The sequence below is a fragment of the Gorilla gorilla genome, chromosome 14, assembly GCF_029281585.2.
Source record: "Gorilla gorilla gorilla isolate KB3781 chromosome 14, NHGRI_mGorGor1-v2.1_pri, whole genome shotgun sequence".
NCBI classification, from domain to species: Eukaryota; Metazoa; Chordata; class Mammalia; order Primates; family Hominidae; genus Gorilla; species Gorilla gorilla.
Genome location: NC_073238.2, coordinates 103,125,681 through 103,140,878, shown reverse-complemented (window position 1 = coordinate 103,140,878; position 15,198 = coordinate 103,125,681). Strand labels below are relative to the sequence as shown.

At 33.5% G+C, this 15,198-nt stretch overlaps 1 long non-coding RNA gene across 1 annotated transcript in view; it reads right to left on the bottom strand.

Moving 5' to 3' along the window:
* Nucleotides 1–15,198, bottom strand: part of LOC134757086 (uncharacterized) — a 101,098-nt gene that overhangs the window by 21,922 nt on the left and 63,978 nt on the right. Inside the window, exon 2 of the long non-coding RNA XR_010130692.1 lies at nt 4,395–4,587. This is a non-coding gene — a long non-coding RNA (uncharacterized lncRNA). The remainder of the gene's footprint in view (nt 1–4,394; nt 4,588–15,198) is intronic.

Sequence of the window (15,198 nt, the reverse complement as noted above, 5' to 3'; positions counted from 1 at the left end):
ATTGCACCACTGAACTTCAGCCTGACTGACAGAGTGAGACTCCATTTCAAAAAAATAAAAAATAAATAAATAAATGAATTATTCAGTACTTTAAGGTTAAGACACTGACGGTCAGTGATAGTTTTCATCAGTAAATTAGAGTATGCTGAAATTAATGTGGAATACATTGTTGGGAAAGGAAATTTAATAAGAGAGCATACTTAAGATTTATTTGGAAAACATTAAAATTAGCTTTGAAGAAAATATAGTAAAACTTGGATCAGCAATTAATAATACAATTTAGAGGAACAAGAAGAAAATAGAACACAGAATTTGGGAAAACATGTAGATGATAATATGCTAAAGTCGTGTGAAACTGAATTATCATGGTGTGCACCCATGTCATCCATGTGCTTAAGCCTACAAAGCAATTTCAAGCATATTATCTCTCTCTCTCTCTCTCTCTCTCTCTCTCTCTCTCTCTCTCTCTTTCTCTTTAGGAGACATCATCTCATTCTGTCACCCAGGTTGGAGTGTGGTGGTATGATCATTGCTCACTGGAGCCGCAAACTTCTTGGCTCAAGTAATCCATCCGCCTCAACCTCCTGAATAGCTAGGACTACAGGTGTGCACCACCATGCGCAGCTAATGTTTTAATTTTGGGTGGAGACAGACGGGAGTCTTGCTATGTTGCCCAGGCTGATTTTGATCTCTTGGCTTCAAGTGTTCCTCCCACTTCAGCCTCCCAAAGCACTGGGGCTGCAGGGGTGAGCCACAGCACCTTTCCTTTAATAAAACACATTTTCTTTATTGTCAGTGTATTGTGTGAAGGCACAGGGCATTGGCTGTTGGTGAAGATAATGTTACCTATAGATGTAGGTACAATGTACCTACATCTAAATATGCACATATTTCTTCAGTTGACTGTCTTACTCAGGAGATAGAGAGTATTATCAACTTCTTTAAGAAAGGAGGAATTTAGTGACTATTTAATAAATGCCCCTCCTGGCACAGGAAAGGTGTTAGTCATCATTTTTCCCATGAAAGTATGTTAAAACATCTAGTAAGTTGCCTGGCATATGTTAATTGTTCAATAACGGCTAGGAAAACTTCCATCTGAAAAACTTATTCTGCAGGAATTTCAAACATATTACAAAAAGTTATCCATATGCTTGTTCCAATAATCATTTATAATTTCAGCAATATTCAAAATATTTGGCAATAGACTGAGCAAGAACAAGCAGAAAGTGTTGTATATTATTTTTTATACATTGAAAGAGGCTCCTGGATGACTTTTGTGGTACCAAGTCTTAGCAAAGGCTTTCTTGGACTCTTCAGGAAAAAGTGATATTGATGAGATGAGAGTAATGTGGGGACTGGAAAAGCATATCTTTTCCAAAGTGTAGGGAAATAAATGTCAAATTATTTAACAATTGTCAAGGCTACATTGGCTTAGAGTGACTTAATATGAACTCTTTTATGTTATCTGTATCTGTCTTTACCTATGTCTATATTTATAAGTAATTTGTGAAACACACAAATACACTAATTTTATCTTAACTAAAGACTATAACTAGAAAAGCTTAGCTAAAATTATCTTTGCTGTTAGAAAATCTGAGTTCTATTAGTCATTTCTTATCTGAGTAACTAACCTTAGGCAAGTCATTTAATCTCACTGCACTTAGGTTTTATCACTGGAATTACAGGTGTAAAATAATATCTCCTATATATCAGGAAATTGAAAAGACATTATAATTGTGTAGGATATGATTAAATAGTAAAACTTTACATTAGATTGTAAAGCAAAATAGTCATATATTACATAAAATCTATTCAGTGCATACTTTATGTGATGCCCCATTCACTTTTACTATCCCAAAAAGTTTTCAAAATAATACTTTCTAATTACTACTCAATAAAGATGAAAAATAAGTAAGCTTGTACAATAACTAGTATTTTCAATACTTCCACTGAGTATACTTGAACTTCATTTGTTCCACTCTTACATTTGTCATGAATTTTATTTTTTTAACAGAACAAGATTATATTTCAATATACAACTTCTGTGCAACCAAAAAATAAAACATCACAGTAAAATGAATGAGAAAAACATATTTGCAATTCTAGACAAAATGTTAACATCTTTAGTCATAAATGAACTTTTCAGAAATCAGTACAAAGAGACTAACATTACAAAGGAAGTGAAAATAAAAGGAACAGAAGAAAATGGAATAGCACAAATGAGTTATAAGGCTATATGAAGATGATATACTTAACATTAAAATCTGAGAAAGCAATTTCATTATAAATGACATTATCGATCCTCACAAATATTGATATCTGATGTTTGTACAGCTTTAAGAAATGAAGAATGATCAAATACTGGGGAAACCTACTCTAGTCAAGGGGGGTTTATCCAAAAATGTAGATTTTTGCATAAACTTGGCCCTGGCAGTTCCAAACCACAGGAATCACTCCAACAGAGCAGTTGGATACACACCCACACACATACACATACATGTTTACTACATAGAAATTATGTAAATAATATATCCTCCCACAAGAAACTATTTATGTATCAACTGGTTTATAAAATAATAGACTGGGGGCTAGAAATAGAAAAAAGGCACTTAAGTAAAAATACTGCATTTCACAAAATTCTATGTCCTTTGAATTCTTATGAAACATTTTTAATAAATCAGTTTTATATTTACCCTGTGATACAAATTTTAATTTTATATTTACTATTATAGACTGAGTGTTTGTGATCCTTCCCTCAAATTTATGTGTTGAAATTCTATCTCCTAAAGTGATGATACTAAGAGGTGGGGTCTTTAGGACGTAATTAAGTCATGAGAGTGGAACCCTCATGAATAATATTAGTGCCCTTAGAAAAGGATTTCCAGAGAATTTCTTTAACTTTTTTTGCCACATGACAATACAACCGAGAAGCTGAGAGTCTGCAACCCAGAGAGGGGCCCCCAACAGAACCCGAACATGATGGCACCCTGATGTTGGTTTTCTAGCCTCTAGAACTTTGAGAAATAAATTGTTACTAATAAGGCACTTAATTTATGGTATTTTGTTCTATCAGCCTGAACTGAGTAAGACAAATTTAGAGACTTCAAGATACTAGTATTATTGTTTTGTGTGTTCAATGTTCATTTTCTTTTACCCATGTATTTTCCATTCACATTGCTGTTATATTGTTTTCTTTAATTCCCTGTTTTCTTCTGAGAAGAATTATCATTTATTATCTCTTTCAGTACAGATATGTTAATGACAAATTTCTTCATTTTGATTTTTGTGAAAGGATCATTTTTCTTCTTTTTGTAAAGATATTTTCACTAGATAAAGAATTCTAAATTGTCTTTTTAATTTCAGTATTTTGAAGATAAATTTCATCACGTCATTTTTTTCTGGCTTCTACCAATTCTAGGGATAAGTCAACTAACATTCTTGTTGTTAATCCCTCAGAGAAAATATTTATATTTTCACACGGTGTTCTTGACATCTTTTCTGTTTTTGGTCTCTTCACTTTGAGTTTGTGCCTATAGATTGCTCTTATTGTGTATAATTCGGTGTTTGAAGAGCTTTTTGAATCCACAGGCTGGTATATTTCAGCCATATTTGAAACAATAATTAACTGTCTTTTCAGTATTTCTTCTTCTGCAATATATTTACCCTATTCTTCTTAGAATCCCTGTGTCACACTTGTTATTTTTTCTCTTCATTACTTCCAACTTTTTTTTTATATATTTCTTGGCTTCAATTTTGATACCTTTTAGCCAGTTTTTAGTTCACTCATTCAATTTTCTGTTTTGACTATGCTGCTTTTAAACCAATCTATTGATGTCTTAATATTACAAATTCTATTTTACAGGCTTAAAATTTCTACATTAATCTACCTCTCTTCCTTGTATTTAACCCTTCTGAATATTTAATTGAGGATCTATTATGTCCAATAGAGACCCTCCTTTTGGCATGTCTTTGTCTACCCCTCGCCTAGAAACTATAAAAAGAGCAACTCTGCTTTTGAAACATTTTGGCTTATATATTTATTCACACCACATGGAAATTCAGACTTCAGCAAAGCTAACTTTGTATTGATGATCTTCATGCTGCTAATTTTGCTACTCTAACTTCAAGTGACAGACAAAATCTCTGCTTCTTTCTCTGTCCCGGTGCAACGGCCTTTTACACAACACCACACTAGAATTTTTAAATTTTAGCTTTTGCCTAGAATGAGAAATTATCGCTAGGGAAAGAGGAGTTGTAGATTCTCAGCTCACCATTAATTGTAGAGTTCAACTGACAGCCTATTATACTCATTGAAGCACCTTCCACTAGCATTAAGAGGCTAGAAATAAAATCTACTGTTTTACACGTTTTATTTTAACTTCTAAGTTACTTACCTCGTATAGGTTCATAATTAAACAATTTTCCAAGAGAAAGACCAGGCATATGGCTGAGATGTCTAGTCCCCATTTGTGTCATTTAATCCTGGTGACATGACAAAGACTGTTGGACACTCTGTTCCACAGTAGCTGCTCACTATGCCGAACTTTAAATTTACTCTCCTGTTCAGTCCAGAATTTGCATGCTCACCTAGGAATAAAGCATCCATAGATCATTAGCAACTTTCCCCGAGAACAATTTTTTTCTGAAATTTTAGCCCCATTTTCTATACTTTGATTCTGTAGTTTCCTGATGGGTTTCAAGGAGTATTTTTATTTTCTTTCTTTCCTGGATTTGTCAATTGGCATATTAGTTTGCCAATAACTGTTTTATTTCTTGTAGAAAAATAAAAATTAAAAATTTGTTCTAAAAATTACATCTTGAGCTACCTTAAAATACTAATTAAATTTAATTCCATTTAAAATCTAGGGTGCTTTCTACTCTGCATGTGGACCCTGGCTGACAAACTTGAAATAAACTTAAAGTAAGTAACTCCTCATGTCTTCACAACACATAAGTAGCTCTTGGATCTTAATCTGGAAATCCTCTTAGTTTCTTAATCCATATTTAAATAACATTTATGGTTTGAGGCACTATATAATTGACAGATTTATTCATTGTATTTTCAAAATACAATGAATAGATATGTTCTTTAGACGACATTGTCTTGGACAATTACATTTGCATTTTCAACAAGTTATATTACACATATGTTTGATTTTAACTGAGACAATACAAAACAGGTTTCATGTATCATGTGAACAATATAATACAAATCTTCACAATATCTTTCATTCAGTCTAAAAGTCAATAATATCTCAGTGATGTTTTCATTTTCTCAAACTAATATATGTCTTGCACTGCTATTTTCAATTACTGCTACCACTATAAAGTGGGGAAATTTGAAGCTTTGTTAATAGCAGAAGGAAAATAATCATCAAATCAAAACTGAAAAGATATATAATTACATATAGCAATACAGCAGCATATTAATTTAATTGCAAAAATATGATCAAGATATGCTTCAGAACCCAAATTTGACTTTCAGTTGAAGCTGTGTTTTTTCCTTGTTAAAAAATTATATGATTTGAAACTCTGCACAGGCAAACTACAGTTGATGGGTCATTAAAGAAATTTTAATATCCAGTGTAGCCAATAGTTCTCCTAGTTATCAATTACTTGACTCAAATACAGTGAACTGTTATTACCTAAGTCAGCAAATTTCCTCATACCTGGCAACACTCAAAGCTAAGTGAGAAATGAATGACATTTTGAATTTATTACGAAGGAAATATTATATAATAAGGCATAGATTTTCTTGTTGAGAAGTCAAAGTTAAATATTGATCATCATTAGAATTCCTTATAACAATATCCATGCTCATTCAAAACAAATTTATTTCAATGAAAATCTAATTGATTAATAAAAACATACCTTCACTGCATAGTTTATTTGAATATATTACTGCTGAAAGCCATCAGAGCAACTAGGGGCATCCATTTCTCCTAACCATAGAGCTTTATATTCATATGGTTAATTAAAATACAGCTGGTATATAAATAAATGTGGTCTTCTTGAGGGGCAGTTTAGAAAAAAGTTAAACAAAAATAATATTGTGATAGTTGGGCACAAAGAAATTTCACCAGAAAAAGTATTGTTGTTTTTCAAATGCTGAAACACTGCACTGTACAATATTACAAATAATATATTTTTGTTAAGTGAAATTACATAGGCAAACAAAATTATATAATTAAATAATTTTAAGAAAAATACCTAAATATAAAAGTTTCTAATATTTACATAAAATATGTAAAAATAAAACATGCTTAATAAAATATAGAGGAGTATGGAATTGAAAATTGATCAATTCTAGGAAGCAGGATGGCGTTTTAATTTTCAGTAAGGATGAAAAGCTCCCCACAAGTCAATCATCCTGTACATGTTGGATACAATCTTTGAACATGGTGTAATTACTTAAAGCTCCAAAAACCAAAATGAAGCAGTTAGATTTTGAACATTGTTAAAACAGGAAGAAGAGATGGTCACATTGCTAGCTGTCCCAGTTTGTTTGTTTGTTTGTTTAGGCTTCAGACTGAAAGCTTTTCTACATGTCTAAAACTAGCTCCCGAAAGTCTTACTTTCTGGCCAGGAAACAGAGAAGCCTTTTATCAAGAAAAAAACATGAGATAGTATCAGGAAAACTCCAGGAAGGAGAGAATCCGAAAAAAAAAGGAATTACTAATTGTGTGGATAGAGTAAATCCAGTCGCCCGGATTAATGGTGAGAACAGCCTTGCTGTTCTCTGAACCTCACATATGAAAGGAAGACTAAGTCCCTTGCAAATAAAGCTGAAACAATTAAAGCCAATTCTAAGCCTCTTTCTACTTCAGGTATGACAGTCTACAATTTGAGTTTAAAGTTAATTTAAAAAAAAAAATTTAAAAGTCCACAATATTTGATACAACTAGCAGAATTCTCAATCTCTGCAATATAGCATTTATATTATCTGTGATGCAATAATACAAGACTCAAACTGTAAAGTACTGGGGACTATGATCCATTCTTGTTTCAAGAGATCAACAAATGTCAATCCTGAGATGACACAGATAAGAAAAAACTATATATACAGAAGCCGTTATTGTTGTGCTCAATGTAGTAAAGTTATATACAATTTAAATGAATGAAAACTTAAGAATCTCAGCACAGAAATATATCATAAAATGGTAAATCATAGAACTGAAAAATTTGGTGTCTAGAACAAATAAAATAATGGAATGAAGTTGAAAGAAAAATGTCACAGAAATTTGAAGAAAAAAATTATTCGATTTGAGTAGAAGAGATAAAAGGACTGACAAAATTAAAAATAGCTTCATGATCTTTGGGACAATATCACATTTAACATAGCGTTCATTTGAAACCCAGAATGAGAGGAAAGAGAAAATGAACTGCTCCAGAATGAAAAACACATAAGTGATAGAATAATGGACACAATTTTCTCTCACATTTTGAAGGACATAGCTGTAAACATTGAAGAGCTCAGCAAAGCTCAACAGAAAAAAAAATAAAGTTGAAGAGCACATCACTTAGACATATCAAAGCCAACTTCTGAAAACTGAGGATAAAGAAAAAAATCTCAACAGAAGCCAGAGAAAAATGATAAAATAATAAGAACCTGATCAAAAACAATGGAGAACAAAAGTCTATGGAGCAATATCTTTAAAATACTGAAAGAAGAAAAACCATCTACCCTTTTTCTGGATTTAGCAAAAATATGCTTCAAGGTAAGGTCATTGAAAGGTACATTCACGAAAAGGAAAAGTAAGGTAATAATAGATTGTTCTCATACAAGAAGTACAAGAAATACTAAAAGATTTTCAGCTTGAAGAAAAATGAAACTGGAAAAAATCACAATCGTTAGAATTGAATGAAAATATTGGAAATGTTAAATATATGGGTAAAAATAAAATCTTTTTTATTAATGTATTTAAAATATATATGATTGTCCATAACAAAAATTATGCAATATTATGGTGGGAATATATGTAGAATATAATACCTATGTCATTTAAAGCACAGAGGGTGATGGGGACTGGACCTAATATGGTTGCAAGTTTTCTATGCTTTATTTAACATAAATCTTAATAGGCTGCGACAATTTAAGTATAATATTGTAATTACAGAAAAATTATAAAAAGTATAAAGGTGTATAGCTAAAACACCAATATATTAATAGTAACAAAATTGGAATATTTTTGCATAATAAAAATGGAAGTTAATACAAAAACAGAAGGGACAGTAGTAAACATATAATAAATAGATGATGTAAGTGCAATCATATCAATCATTACATTCAATGTTAATGAACTAAACTCTACAATTAAAAGTCAGACATAATAATAGATAAAAACATAACACTCAATTATATACTATTCTGCAAGAAGTTTATCTTAATTATAAGGCATAAAGAGGCTGAAAAGAGTGAGTGAAAAAATGCGTTCAATAAAAACCACAAATATAGGCTGATGTGGCTATAGTAGCATCAGAGGGAATAAAGATGGAGACAATATTAGAAATAAAGAGGTAATTTCACAGTGATGAAAGGTTCATTTCTCAGTGTAACTTAAGTATCGTAAGTTTTTATGCATCTAATTAAAGAGTCTCATTATTACAAAAGGCAAAAGTTGGCAGAAACAATGAAAGAAATAAGTGCTCAATCAGAGTGAAAATTTTAACACTCTTAGCAATTAAAAGCACAACTAGTCAAATAATTTATAGAGTATTCAAACAACATTATCAACCATCTTGGCTTAAATTATATGTACAGGGCACTGTAAACAATAAAGACAGAATATCTTCTAGGGTAAACATGGATCACTCACCAGGATAAAGATATGCTGGGCCAAAAAAACAAAGACTCAGAAAATGTGTTATGTTTGATATTATATGCAGTATAATATGTAATGCATAAATAAATAGTAAATCAAAAACAAAGAGTAATCCAGGGACAGTTTAAATATTTGGAAATTATTCTTCATATCTTGAAATAAAACATGGGTCAAAGAAACAATCTCCAGGAATTATTTTATCCAAATTCATGTCAGAAACAGATATTGCTAGGAAGATAATACAAGACAATACTTCAAACTTTTATCCACCAATACCATAAATGAATAATCTTTAATAAAATTTAATTCATAGAATACAGCATTATATATATATATATATATATATATATATATATATATATATAAAATGAAGGAGTCAGGTTTATCTCAGCAATGCAGAGTTGACTTAACCTGCAAAAATTACACCACATAATATAATCTATTCATAGAAAAAGAGGAAACTAAATCACATTAGCATCTCCAAAGGTGTGAAAAAAGATTTAAGAAGATTCAACACATATTCATAACTCTCACAGAAAAAGGAATAGAATTGAATTTTTTTCATCTAACAAAGGGATTTTAGAAAATTATACTCTCCCTCTCTCTCTTTTTCTCAACACACACACACATACACTGCAAACTACAGAATGCTGACGTGCATTAAAAAAGACTGAAATAATTGAAAAGATATATAATATCAATAATTTGGAAAATAAAATTTCAATTTACAAAAATTTGCCAACATATAGAGGTCAACTCCATGCAAATCTAGCAGGCATTTTGGTTGAAACTGGCAAGTCAATTTATATATTATACAAAAATATAACTGCCAAGGCAAATTTAAGAAAGTAGAACTACACTGAAGTACTTATTGTACCTAATCTTGACTTATATAAAACAACAGGGTCGGGCGCGGTGGCTCATGCCTGTAATTTCAGCACTTTGGGAGGCCAAGGCAGGTGGATCATGAGGTCAAGAGATCGAGACCATCATGGCCAACATGGTGAAACCCTGTCTCTACTAAAAATACAAAAATTAGTTGGGCATGGTGGTGCACACCTGTAGTCTCAGCTACTCAGGAAGCTGAGGCAGAAGAATCTCTTAAACCTGGGAGGCGAAGTTTGCAGTGGGCTGTGATTGCACCACTGCACTCCACCCTGGTGACAGTGAGACTCCATCTCAAAAAAAAAAAAAAGTAAAGAAAATTAAGAGTTGGTAAAACAAAAGACATATAGATCAATGAAACTGATGAGACAGTCCAGAAATAGACCTTCACACATGTTCAATTGCTTTTTTTATTTTTACTTTCATTTTTAAAATTTTTAAATTCAGGGGTACAAATGCTGGTTTGTTACATAGGTAAACTTGTGTCATGGGGATTGGTTATACAAATTATTCCATCACCCAGGTATTAAGCCTAGCACCCATTAGTTGTTATTTCTGATCTTCTCCCTCCTCCCACCCTCTGCCCTCCAGTAGGCCTCAGTGTGTCTTCTTCCTCTATGTGTCCATGTGTTCTCACTTAAAAGTGAGAACATGCAGTGTTTGGTTTTCTGTTCCTGTGTTAGTTTGCTAAGGATAATGGCCTCCAACTCCATCCATGTCCCTGGAAAGAACATGATCTTGTTCTTTTTTATGGTTGCCTAGTATTCCATGATGTACATGTACCACATTTTCTTTATCCAGTCTACCAATGATGGGCATTTAGATAGATTCCATATCTTTGCTGTTGTGAATAGTGCTGCAGTGAACATGTGTGTGTGTGTGTGTCTTTATAACCTATAACTCCATAAAAAGTGAGCAATGAATATGAACACTTTTCAAAATAAGAAATACACGTGGCCAACAATCATACGAATAGAAGTTCAAGATCACCAATCATTAGAAGAATGCAAATTGAAATCACAGTGAGATACCATCTAACACCGGTCAGAATGGCTGCCATTAAAACATCAAAAAACAACAGATCCTGGTGAGGTTGTGGAGAAAAGGGAAAGCTTGTACACTCTTGACAGGAGTGTACATTGGTTTAACAATTGTGGATGACAGTGTGGTGATTCCTCAAAGATCTGAACACAGAAATCCCATTCGACTCAGCAATCCCATTACTGGGTATATACCCAAAGGAATACAAATCATTCTATCAATTGCTTTTTGACAAAATTATTTCATAACTCAATGTGGGAAGGAAGGAAAACCCTTCTAGAAACGGTGCTATGGGGGAAAAGAAAGCATCAACACTTAGCTTACACAACCTTTTTTTTTTTTTTCAAATTTGATTACCCTAAATGTGAAAGACCACACTAAAACCTCCTCGAAGCCCTCCCAGGACTTGGGTTTTTTATATAGTACACAAATAGAGTAAATTATAATATTAAGAAAAATGAAGAGTTTAAGCTTTATCAAAGTGAAAAACTTTTGCTCTTTGTTTCCATTAACAAAATGAAAACACAAATCCTATGAAGGGAGAAAATATTGCGACTCAATGTAAAACTCAATAATAAACAGTCCAACAAGGCAATGGTGGTGGAAAGTAAAATGTCACTACCAGTTGGAAAAAGTTTAACAGTTTCTTAAAATGTTAGTAAGCACTGACCATAAAACCCAGAAATTCCACTGCTAGGCATTTAACAAAGAAAAATGAAAATACATTAGAATCAAATACTTGTACATGAATATTCATAATAGCTTTAATCATAATGGCAAAATTTGCAAATAACACAAATGTTCATCAACAGGTAAATAGAAAACAAAATACACTGTTTTCACCCAGCAGGACATTAGACAAGGGTGAAAGGAGATAGACTATTGATAAAAGCAACCCTAGTATGCATCTCAAAGGCATTAGGTTCTGTGTAAAATGAATTTTGAAAGAGTATATACTCTATGATTCTGCTTATGTAACATTTTTGAAATGACAAAATTATGAAGAATAAGAACAAAATAGTGGTTGCCAAGCGACAGGGATGGTGTGTGGGAGGAGTGAGAATATAAAGGGATAGAATGAGGGATTTCTTTATGGTAATATAATAATTTTGTATGCTGATTTAGTTGGTGGTTATACAAATCTCTATATGGGACAGAATTGCATACAAATGTACACACACATGTGTGGATACATGTAAAGAAATGGTGAAAACTGAATATGGTGTGTAGTCTATTTAAAGTTATCATATCATGGTTTTGATATCCTACTACTGTTACATAAGGTATCACCTGTCAAAGAAGCAGAGTGAAGCATTCAAAGGACTCTATGTGATAAATAGAGATGACTACTGTTATGCCGAACAACATAGATGAATCTCAAAATCAGGTTGAATGAAAGAAACCAGTCACAAAAAATTTCATGCCATACAAGTTCATTTATATAAAAAGGCAAATTAATTATAGTGACAGAAAGCAGATCAATGTTCACACGGGCCAGCAGCCGAAAGAAATATACACTGCAAAGTAATATAAAGAAGCTTTGGGGGTGATTGAAATGTTCTGAGTCTTGATTGTGTTTGTGGTTTTACAGGTTTGTGTAAGTCTCAAAACTCACCAAATTGTACACTTTGGAATGATGCAGTTTTATTGCATGTGAATTATTCCTGAATGAAATTACATAAAGTAAAACACAGGAAGGAGGAAGGTGTCATTGGGGTGTTTCAATTCTACTCATAATATATTAATAGAAGTAATATTTAATTTCTTTAGAAACATAGTTTGAATTTGTCTGTTTACAATTATATATGTATTTATTTGTATTAAAATAATAGAAAATTTTAAATTGATAAGAAAATGCAAGATTTTTAGCCTCTGCATAAATGTATTTCAAAGATTTGTCAAAAATATATCAAAGAGTACTTAATTCTATTATATTCAACCAACTTCATTTGCAGTTTGCAAAGTAAATGTTTTCTCTCAAGTCAGGTCATAATAAGCTATCAAGTGGAACCAGTTATTTTGTGTGTGTGTTTATACTGACTAATATAGTCAGCTATTTTTAAAAAATTATCTTTATTTATGTAAGGGATAGGAAAAGCTAAACCAGTGAGTAATAATAAAAGTATATATTGCTGCATTTATGGCATGATATTATCTTACTATCTTTAAGCTTATTTTACTCTAATGTATAATAAATTTCCTAGTGAAAATTTGGAACATTATTTTTACAATAAGCTGATTTTTTTGTTTTAAAGTCTCGCTCTGTCGCCCAGGCTGGAGTGCAGTGGCGTAATTTCAGCTCACTGCAGCCTCCACATCCTGGGTTCAAGCAATTCTCCTGCCTCAGTCTCCCGAGTAGCTGGGATTACTGGCACATGCCAGTGCACACTGTGCCTAATTTTTGTATATTTAGTAGAGAGGAGGTTTTACAATGTTGGCCAGGCTGGTCTTGAACCCCTGGCCTCAAGTGATCCTCCTGCCTCAGCCTCCCAAAGTGGTGGGATTACAGTTATGAGTCACTGCACCGGGCCACATTGTGCTTTTTATAGAATGGGTTTGTCAAAGCAGACTCTGAGATGAAGAATTCTATGAGGGTGGTTCATTAGAAAGGAAGCATTTCCGGAAAACACCAGTACAGAGTGGGAGAGTGGGCCTGAGAAAGGAAGAAGAGCAAGCACATTTGTGATATTAAGTCCCACTGAGCTCATAAAGCAATGTAGGTTATACTTCAGTGAAGTCCAAATCAATTGTACCAAACCAATCAGACATTAGCTAAGGGCTGCCCCTGAGGAGATGTAAATTTGCAGGCACTTCCAGCTACCTCTGCACTTGCAGAAAACGTGCTCTCCAGGAGACTAAGGGCAGCTCTTCCATAAAGGCCCTCAGTTCTGGTTGTTGGTAATAAAAGCACATTGGAGAGCAATGTGCACAAAATTGATGAAGGAATATGACAGTGATCAGACAAAGCAACACCAACATTTGTTGCAGCCTTGGATACACTCATGCCTCACACTGGATTCACTACATGGATTCTTCAGAATGATAACTAGTCATGATTACAAAGGGTTGAACTCTACAAGAGAACAATTACTGCAATGAACTGTAGTTCCTGCTGCTGAAGTTGTTGCCAAGGCTATAATTGCCAAAAGATATTTCAAGCCTCATCAGAACAAATCATTGCACCTTTGAGGTTGAAAAGACTGTCTCTACCATCCATTGTAGTTTACCCTGAGTCTACACTTCTTTAGTGTATGATGCTCTCCTGAGTACCCTTCAAGACTCACATCCCTATACCTCTGGTGGCCATTCACTTGCCTGATAATTACCTGACCACAGTTCAACAATATATGGGAGCATGAAGAGATGGACAGTGGATTCCCGAGGTTTCCAGACTTACATTTTCCTACTCGCATTCAATGTCTAATATCCTACCATCTCACGATGATCAAGGTTAATAATTTGTTTCATTTATTTGCCTACTTGCTTATTGTAACAAGTATATAAAAATGACCAGATGGCAGTGGTACATCTATTTTCAGTGGAAGTCTTGATGTGTTCCCTGGTGATTCCCAGGAACTCTAGATACTGTGTTTAAAATTGTAAGGACAAGAAATATATCTTCTTCAAATAAATTCCTTGGAGTGAAGGTGAGAAGAGACATTCTTACTTCAGACCCTCGATTCCCAGACATGTTTATTCATTCTTTCAGAGGCATAGAACTACACAGTGGCCATTGATTCCTGGCATATACTGCATGTTGAAAAACAGTATCCTAAACCCATCGTGTGCCATTGAGATAGGAGGCAAGACTCAATTCTCGAGTCAGGATTAGGATACTGACCAAATCAAGGACTTGCTAAAACAGGGACAGGGCAGAAGAAGCAGCTTTCTATAAAGATATGCCCACCTGTGTGCCATGTTTGTTTACCATTGCCATGGCAAAACCCAGGAGTGACAATGATCCGATGACCCAGAAGTTATTACCCTTTCCTTAGAAATTTCTGCATAAACTGCCCTTTAATTTGCATGTAATTATAAGTAGGTTTACATATTTCTGCAGAACTGCCCTGAGCTGGTTCTCTCAGCACACTCACTATGGGGTAGCTGCACTGCTCTGCAGGATCAGTCATGGAGCTACAACACTGCCTGAGCTGTAATACCACTGAAGCTGTAACACTGCCACTTCAGTAAAGCCATTTTCTTCTACCACCAGCTCATTCTTGAAATCTCTCCTGGGTAAAACAAAGAACCCTCCCAGACTAAGCCCCAGTTTGGGGTTCACCTGCTTTGCATCACCATCAGGAGCTTCAAATTGGCACTTTAGGTATGTCTTTAAAAGGTCTTTCCAATGTCCTATCAAAACAGCAGCCCTAAGTAATTTACTACGAGGCATGAGCAGTAGGTCCCACAATGTCGTAATCTCATTGAAGAGCAGATATTTTGGGCTGTG